This window comes from Mauremys mutica, chromosome 7, assembly GCF_020497125.1.
Source record: "Mauremys mutica isolate MM-2020 ecotype Southern chromosome 7, ASM2049712v1, whole genome shotgun sequence".
In the NCBI taxonomy this organism is placed as follows: Eukaryota; Metazoa; Chordata; order Testudines; family Geoemydidae; genus Mauremys; species Mauremys mutica.
This window is the reverse complement of record NC_059078.1, coordinates 45,498,518-45,508,356: the sequence shown is the minus strand read 5'-3', so window position 1 is coordinate 45,508,356 and position 9,839 is coordinate 45,498,518.

Below are 9,839 nucleotides of genomic sequence, written 5' to 3'. Positions count from 1 at the left end.
AGGAATTAAAGATTATGTCATGTGATTAAATCACCAGGAACACATCCAATCAAAATTGGCAACCCTAATATGCACTCGTCGTCCAGTTTGCCCAGAACCACTACATAGGCCCTGATCCTCTGAATGTTTAAATATGTGCATAACTTTACTTACCTGAGGAGATCTGTTGAAATCAGTGGGACTAATCACATGAATACAGATACAAACATATATTAGTGTTTGTGGGCTCTAGGCCTTAATTTGCATTCCTTGTTTCATAAGCGTTGAGATTTCTCTTTGATTTTAGTTTTCCATTCTTAGATAAAAAAAAGTTTAGCATGTGAAACTAATTTTTTTTGAGTGGCATGACAACTTCAGTTACTGTGCAAGATAAATAACAGTAATATTTTGTTTAAATGTCACCATTTGAATTAACAAAAGTAATTTGAAATATATGAGGAGATATATGGCAAATCTAATTTTACATTGAAATAACGGGCCAGATCATCAGCTGGCATAGACCAGCATAGCTCCATTGAAATCAGCTGAGAATTGGACCCAATGTCTATCCTATCCCACCAAATTGCTTTTACATAATAATATTTTGCACTTCTGGCATATTTCAGCCAAGCATCTCACAACACTTGACAGACCTGGTTTATTATATATAGGCAAGTTGTTAGGTAAGGTTTAGAAGTTTCTAAGATTTTATTAGTTATATTCTGTCAGCCAGGCCAGATGAGTGAAGAGATATGAAAAACTAGTGTAAATAAATATAATTGACACAGTCTAACATTTAAAAAAATATTTTCTGCATTGCATGTGACATGTCTATAACATGCTGACTAAGTGTGTTGTGGATAAAAGCCAGCTACTGCTACCAGCTAATATAGTTGTTTCTTAACTTCAGTGGTAAAGGCCTGTGCTCTGATTCAGGGTTACATCCCTGCTGATAAGCTGCAGTGGGGTAGTGGTGGTCCCTATGAGGATATGTGGACTTCAAATAGTCAGGACAAGCCTTCCCTGTTGTGGGGGAGTGTGTATCACACTGCTTAAGTGTGTCATGTCCCTGTTTAGTTGCAGCTTACCGGAGGATGAGGGCCAGCTTTTCAGTTGTTCAATGCCAAAGGTTGTTAGATCAGGAAAAGGACAAGAAGAAATCTCTGATTCGGCCCCAAAGCAAGATGCTGTTGCTTCTCTGTAGCAGATGCCAGAGCCTTGCTGGTGTGTTTCCCCTGGGAGAAGAAGGTGACACAGAGTCTGTGGCTGGACATATCGTGAAACAGTGGGACTTCGCTTCCTGAATCTGGATGTGTCCTTTTGATGGGGAAGAAGGAGCAGCTGGATGCCTTCGTTTCCAAAATCATCAGCAGTTGTGGCGTGGTAGCGGTTACAGCCCATTGGGTGGCACCCGCTGTGCTAGGCGCTGTACACACACAATGAAAAGCTGCTCTGTACCAATGAGCTCCCAGTCTAAGTACAAGCCACACAATTGTGCTTTCCCCTTGGAGGAAAGCCGAGGCGGCAGCTTTAGCCTCTTAACAGTACCAGATTCCTCTCAGCTAGTTCAGAAGCTTAGGCTGGCTTAGTAGAGCAAGTAGTGGGAGGGCTTAGGACCAAATCCCGGTGTCGGCACAGGGCCCAAGTGAAGCAGGCTGTACCCAGGGGAGCTGGGCAAGGGCTGGGTGTGCTGGAAGCAGAGTCCTCCCATGCAACCTGGAATCAGGGGGCAGAGCTCCTTTGCACTCCTTGATGGCTGCTACTGTGGCCTCAGGGAGTGGTATTGGGGAGCTGCTGCCCAGCCTTTCCCTGGAAGGGGTAGGCCAGTGAATCCATATAGTCCTGGACCCACTGGCCACACCGCTGTCCTCCCCTGGCCAGATACCCTCCCTTCCCAAATCCCTGCTCTGAGGGCTTACTATGGAGGCTGCTTTATGGTATGCAGAGGGTGTGGCAGTTCCCTGGATGGTGTCTCCAGGTATGTCTACACTGCACACCACATCTGGGTCTGGGGGACCTGGGCTTGTGGACAGTTTCCAAGCGACGTGTGCTGGCATGGTCACACTGTGCTTTAAACCTGGGTTTACAACTGCTGGCCCCAGCAATCTCAGCCGGGCTAACGTGTCCAGATCTTCAGATTCAGCTTTGCAGTTTGAGCTGCGTCCACACTGCAAAATGACAGGGCTTGGACAGAGTCACACTGGGACTCTGGCTCTGACTCACCCCCCAGCGGGGTCATAGGACTGGGGTCCTGAGTGCTTGACTGATTTGTGTGTGGTTTGGACAGGGGGCTTGGCTCAAACCTGAGTCAGAGCCTGGCTTGACATACCCCACCTGCCCCTACCCATGGAGCTGTGCCATTTCCCCCTTGTTTGAGCCTTTCTGTAACTCTTACCGTCCTTCAGGGTCTGGCCTGGCCACACTCTTCTCCCCACTCCAGGGGCTTGTGCAGAAATTGTACTTTGACCTCTTTTTGGATCTGTGCCCCCATCCCCCACCCTGGCAGGAGCTCACTCTTCCCTCCCTCCCCCCGGCTCTGGCAGGAGCTCGTTCTTCTTTCCCCCACTCCACGGCCCTGGGGCTGGAGGCATTCTGTGCCCTATTACTGGGGGGCCTATGCCCCTCCTTGCCTCCCCTTGCGCACGTCCCTGCCCCAATCCCCCTCTGCCTCTTTGGCTCGCACTACAGGCTGCCGACAATGCCTACAGGTGGTCCCCTAACTACCAGCAGACCTCCTCCTTTCTGAGACTGAAACCCACCTGACACATCCGTCCAGAGCAGAGGTAGGAAGGGAAATCCCTCTCAGATGGCCTCCGCTCCCCAGAGTATAGCAGACAGTGGGGCGGGCACCGAACTGGGGGTCAGGAGACCTGGTTTCTCTGGCTCTGCTCTTAAGCTGCTGCGCTATCTTACGTAAAAACAACGACGAGGCCTTGTGGCACCTTAGAGACTAACAAATGTATTTAGGTATAAGCTTTCATGGGCTAGAACCCAATTCATCAGATGCATGATTTTAGTGGTAGACTAACACGACTACCACGCTGAAACCTATCTTAGGTAAGTCACTCCCCTTCTCTCTGTGTTTCCCCTCCAGCCTTTGTCTCTTTAGACTGTAAGCCCGGGGGGCAGCGACTCTTTCTTATGACGTGTTAGTACCGTGCCTAGCACACCGGGGAACTGATCTTGGCTGGGGCCGCTGTGATTGCAGTAGTGCCTAATCCATTTAATGAGATCTAAAAATCTATGGATCGTGTATTCAGTGTGCAGTATCGGAGGCCAGGGTGAACCGTGTTCTGCAGCTCTCCTGGGTGACAAAGTCACGCTGGGCAGCTGTAAGAGAGTGGGGGAGGGCAGGTATATTAGCCCTAGAGAAAGGCCCTTTTCCCTATGAGCTGAACAAGGGTGACAGCAGGTCAACTAGGGCCATCTGAGTCCAATTCAGGGCTGCCTGAGACCTTTAGCAACCCCTCCTCTGGTGAGAGGGGAGGAGAGAAAAACTGCTGTAGAGCTAATGGCAGCAGAGAGAGAAGCTGCTCCAGCGTGAGAGGCAGTTCTCCTCCCAACAGGGGAAGCTACATGACTGACTGCTGGTTTAGGGGAAGGACTAGCCCCCCAGGACTAAAAACAAGGGCCCCTCCCCACCCCAAGAGGGAGTAGGAAAAGGTATCCCCTTGGTTTGGTGGAGGAGTTCTCCTTCGGCCTACGTTGAAAGTAGTGAGAAATAAACACAGTCCGGAGTAGGGCTGTTTTTGTCCAGGTCCCCAGCTGCCAGAGGTGGACATGCCAAGCCCAGCAAGGTAGAGGAGGTGCCTGGTCACACCTGGATGATGTGCTAGTGCACAGGAAAGGCAAGACAAAGCCTTGTTAATATTTTACAGCTCCCATGCTGGGAAGCTGTCTCCCTCTGTCACAGCCTTTGCGCTCTGCAGCTGACACACGCCGACCTCCCCACGTTCGCCTGAGGAAAGAGCAGCGAAGCCCTGGCTTTTAGACAAGCATGGTCTTCCCAGCACTGATCTGAGATGACAGTCGCCAAGGTGGAAGAGCCGGTCCCTTAATTCAAGGCACAACTTGCCATTTAAGCTTCCACACAGGCATCTCCCTAAATCAGGGGTGGGCAAACTACAGCCCGTGGGCCGCATCCGGCCCTGCGCCTCCACGTAGGAGCCGGAGGGGGGACATGCTGCTGCTTCCAGGAGCTGCTTCAGGTAAGTGCCACCCGGAGCCTGCACCCCTGACCTCCTCCCACGCCCCAACCCCCTGCCCCAGCCCTGATCCCCCTCCCATCTTCCAAACCCCTCAACCCCAGCCCAGAGCATCCTCCTGCACCCCGAAAGCCCCACCCCAGAGCCCGCATCCCCAGCCAGAGCCCTCACCCCCAACCCCTGCCCCTGCCCGAAGCCCCCTCCTGGACTCTGAACCCCTCAGCCCCAGCATGGAGCCCCCTCTCCCACACCCCAACCCCCTGCCCCTGCCTGGAGCCCCCTCCTGCACCCTGAAGCCCTCATTTCTGGCCCCACTCTGGAACCCACACCTCCAGCCCAGAACCCGTACTCCCTCTGACACCCCAAACCCCTGCATCGCCCCTCCCATACTCCGAACCCCTCTGTTCCACCCCGAGCACTCAGCCCCCTCCTGCACCCCAAACCCCTCATCCGTGGCCCCACCCCAGACCCCACACCTCCAGCCAGAGCCCTCATCCTCTCTTGCATCCCAACCCCCTGCCCCAGCCCAAAGCCCACACCCTGAACTCCTCATTTCTGGCCCCACCCCAGAGCCCACACCCCAACCCCCAATTTCATGAGCATTCATGGCCTGCCATACAATTTCCATACCCAGATGTGGCCCTCGGCCAAAAAGTTTGCCCACCCCTGCCCTAGATCATTCATTTTGCCCAGTGACCTCCGTGGCCCCATCCATTGCAGAGATGTCTTTCAGTCTAGTGTAAAGGGAATGACTCATTTCTCAAGATGTATTTACTTAAATTAGCTGCCTGGCTGCCTCTTTCTTTGATTACTATCCTCCACTCTTTTAACATAGGCTCTGGTGAAATCATGACATACACACAATGCTTGGATACCTAATTAAATTGCCTGAGTGCACAGCAAGGGCCCTTCCATATTTTCAATTTCCTTTCCTTTGTTGTGCTAAATACAGTATTTAACAGCTTCACAGACATAGTTCAGCAGGTTAATATGTGGACAGTGGACTAGAGGGACAATTAAGTTAGATTTCTCTGGGACACTACACTGCACAAATGACAAATATTTCAGTGACGGGCTATGCTGGGGATATTTCCTAACCAGTTCAGCTAAACCAGTGTTAAAACTGGCTCATGAAATAGCATAGACACAGGTTTAGGTGGGTTAGGGTCATAAAGCCAGCTTGGTAAAAACAGGTGAAGCCAGCTTAAGTGCTTGAAACTGTCTCTGCATTATAACTCCAGCTGGTTTTAAAACTGGTTAGAAGAGCTCCCCATAGCCCTCCCAGTTCTCGGCTCTGGAGCAGCAAAGCTGACCAACTCTAATAGTGCCAGCACACAATTAAAAATCCCTGAGTGCACTTCAGAGACACAACGCACCGTCAGCAGCAGCAGCCCGGTAATGCAGGCAGTGCCCCAGATGAGCTCTGACAAGTACTGGCTACAATAACCTCTTGTGCATTGTTCGCCTGCGCTGCTCTCACCTAGGCTCTTGTTTACTCTAGCTAGGAACTGGCCTGATGGAGCCAAAGACTTTGCCACCAAAACTGTTTCCTGATGGCTAGAAAGTTGAACAACCTCTCAGACTCAGATGGGTGTCGTGGGGGTGAAAATGGAGACCTCCTTGAAATTTCCAGCCCAAGGCACAGCAGCAGTACTCGTAGCGAAGAAGAGAGCGTTACGCTAGCCTAGGGCAGACTATGCAGCAAATGGGGGGATGTTGATACTGGATACGGGACCCCAGGCAAGCAGCACTCTACCCCACAGTACAGCAAACGGGTCTTTACTGCCTATCTACCGCTTGGTGGGAGGAGTGGGGAGAGAGATCCCTTCATCTCCCCCCCCCCGCCCCCCCGCCGCCAACACCTCTCCGTAGCACACTGCCTGCTTACTCTATGCTGTACTGGGCTAAGGATTTGAGGCCTATGGAACTTGAAACACATCAAGGGCCTAGTTCTCTCCATCCTGTGCAGTCACTTCCCCCTGGGCCATGGAGCAGCGCGATGCGACTGTTCCGGCCTGGTAGTATTTTACAGCCACGAGGTGCAGGGCACTGGACGCCCGGCCCCACTGTCTGCAATACAGCGTGTAGCACGGAGTGGGAAGGAGATCATTGGTTGAGCAACAAGGTGAGACCCAGCTTGTATAACTGAAGTTGTGCAGGGGGCAGAAGGGACCTGGCCTTGGGCCACGTGCACAGTGGATCTTTTTAGCTCCTGGTAAAAATGCAGTGATATTGCTGCTTGGAACAGGGTGGCATGTTACCTGGGGCTCAGCCAGCCTGATCAGAGACTGAGCCCCACCTGAGGGGAATCAGCTGCTTTCCCATAGAGAGCCGAAGGTGGCTGAAGTGAAGGAGGGAAAAGCAGGCTCAAGTGAGGCTAAAGCCTGGGCAGGGGGAAGCTGGAAGGAAAGCCAAGCTGCATGGCGGGACTCCAAACATGGAGCGAGAGAAGAAAGCTTTCCAGGGGGGGGGGGGGAGGAGGGCTTGGACTAACTAGGGAAGTGAGTGAGAGGAACTTGAGAAGAGAGGTAGGAAATGCCCAGGGAAAAGCACAGCACAGGTGAAGGAGCAGACTAGTTCTCCAGTATGGGGCCTTGGGCTTAAACCCAGAGTAGAGGTGGGATTGGGTTCCTCTACCAGCCCCAGGGAAAGGGGATGTACAAGCCTGTTGAAAGAGTTATCGAGCCCAGAAAGGGGGCTGCAGGCTGAGCAGTCGATGTGGGGGACTAAGGACTGTGATCTGGCCAGAGAACTGTGCTACTAGGCGCAGAGACCACCCCAGTGCCAGAGTGACTGTCAACAAAGGGGCACTGGCCCAGGGAAGAGCAGCTACGCCATGGGGAGGCACCTGGTGGTGATTGAATTCTGTCACGCCGCACTACTAATCTCCACTTGGGACTACACTTTAGGATAATAACTATACTCTTTTATATCCTGCTTTTCATCAATAAATCCCAAAGCTCTTTACCAATGAGGTCATCATCCCGGTTTTACAGATGGGGAAACTGAGGCACAGAGTGGCAATGAGGCATACCCAAGGTCATCCAACAGCCCAATGGCAGAGCTAAGAATAAAACCTTGGTCTCCCAAGGCCAGCCTAGTGCTCTAGCTGCAAGGCACCACTGCTCTGAAGAGAAGCCAGAGGCTAAAAACTAGTGTAGATGTTCAAGTCCTTATTGTTGATAGCAGAGGCTTTGCAGTGACCAAAGGATCATTTCAATGTCATGAATGTATTTGATAAAATCAACTGGGCTCGACTAGAGAGTGGTTTAGTCTTTACAAGAGTTGGTTGAAATTCTTCAAAAGAAAATATCTTTTTCATTGAATGTCCTTTTAAAAAAATGAAATGTCATGTCTTAACAAAAACAATTTCTAAAAACAAAAAACATCAACTTGTTTTTCTTTTTTCTTAAAAAAAAAAAACATTGGGGCAAACCAAAAAAATTCAATTACATTATCTACACAAATTTCAGAATGCAAAACAAAATCTTTATTTAAAAAAAGTGTGTAATTCAGACATGGGGAAAATATTGACATATGCAAAATATTTCACAAAAGTGGGCTTTCATTTTGAAACCGGATTTCATTTTGAAACCAGCTCTCAACTGCTATTGGTGAGACATTTCAGAATGAAAGGACTTACCGTAGAACACCAGGAAGCAAGGACTTATTAGGGAACTCAGGCTAAACTGCTCAATGCAAAGGGTTATTAGTGCCTTGCTGCCCTGAATGCAAAAGGTAATAACACGGGAGGCCAGCTGATCTCTTGCCGCTATCTGTTCAACCCAGCTGAAATCAATGGGCTTGCATCTTGCAAGGGCATAACTGAGGGTAGAATCTAGCACTGATGAGTCTATTAGACGTCTTTCTCTAGAAGGAAGGGACTAAGGGATCCAGCAAGGAAGTAGGCCTAAGATACTTTTTAACACAAGCAGCTGTTATGGCCTCCTTTGTCCAAAGTTTCTCGTGTTCTTTAAAAAGAAAGCTAAAACATTTGGTTTTTTTTCTTTGCCTGTCCTTCTCAGAACAGAATTGCAAAACAGGTGCGTAGAGCAGAGATGCCTCTTTGCTCCACACGCCAACCTAGAACACTGTAGCAGTCCCTGATCTGTTGTAGCTCCACGCACTTACTGAAGGCTAGCGGTACTGTTGCTATGCTATTTGCTGCCAGTAGTTAATGTTCTGTCGATTTCCCCTTGGAATCTCACGCACATTGGCCGTGTTCTGCCCTCCTGTTCCTATTGCCCCATTAGCATCAGTGGGCTTGCCTAGGGTAATGACTAGTTTATACATGGAGCTATTCAGCTGTTCCTGAATAACTCCAGGTGTGGACACACTTACTCCCATTAAGCTGAACACGGGGATGGGGAGTAGATCTGAGAGAATAGGTCATTTTTATTTTCTATTTTCATTTTTGGGTGGCCAAAACAAAACACCAAAAGCTATTTGTTTTAAGGTCAAACAAAATGAAATGTTTGCCCTAAAGCAGGGGTCTCAAACTCAAATGACCCCGAGGGCCGCATGAGGACTAGTGCATTGGCCCGAGGGCCGCATCACTGACACGCCCCCTTGCTGCCCCTGGCCACACCCCCAATCCACCCCTTCCATGAGGCCCCGCCCCTGCCCTGTCTCTTCTCCACCTCCTCCCCTAAGTGTGCGGCTCCCCGCTCCTCCCCCCTGCCTCCTGGAAAGTGCTAAGTGCCACCAACAGCTGTTTGGCGGCGGGAAGCGCCTGGAGGTAGGCAGAAAAAAAAATGAAGAATAATATAGTAGTATAGTATTAAAATATAGTATGCTATTAAAAGTTAATTTATTAACTTTTTTATTAACTTCTTTAACTGTAATGTGAAACGTCAGTGCTAATTTTGACAGTCATTTCATTTTTGGCCACTTAGCTGGCAGCGTTTTGCATCAACCAGAGCATCAATATTAGGTTTGATATCCTGAGACGAAACCAATCTCAGTGTTGCTTGCAAATGTTCATCAGTGAGCCTTGACCTTAACACAGATTTGTTAATCTTCATGGAAGAGAAAAACTGTTCACATATATATGTACTTCCAAACATTGCCATTATCCTTGCAGAAGCAGAGAATAACATGGGAAATCTTTCTTGTGAAAGAAACCTGTAGAATTCTGGAATTCCAACATCTGTATACTTCTGCTTCAAAATCGTGTCACACTGAAGCTCCACTAACTCCATCTGCATTTCCTCTGCAACATTGTCAATTTCAACAGCAAATGGTGTGGAAAAAAGTTGAAAATGTGGTTCAAGTGCCTTGAAATCTTTAAACCGCACATCAAACTGTTTGTGTAAGTTAGAAATGATCTCTGCATATTCTTTCAAGGATTTGGGTTCAACTTTTCCTAAGGAATTCAGAGTTGAGAAATGGACCAAATTGCCAGCAATCAGCTGTTTCCCCCATAAAGTAAGCTTGACTTTGAATGACTTAATACTGTCATACATCTGTGTTATCACCTGTTTTCTACCCTGAAGTTTCAAGTTCAGTGCATTCAGGTGATCAGTTACATCTGTTAGAAAAGCAAGGTTGCAGATAAAAGTGGAATCAGCAAGCTGTGGAACCTCCTTGTTTTTCATTTTCATGAAGGAATCAATCTCCTCTTTAAGTGCAAAAAAACGCTTCAAAACATTTCCA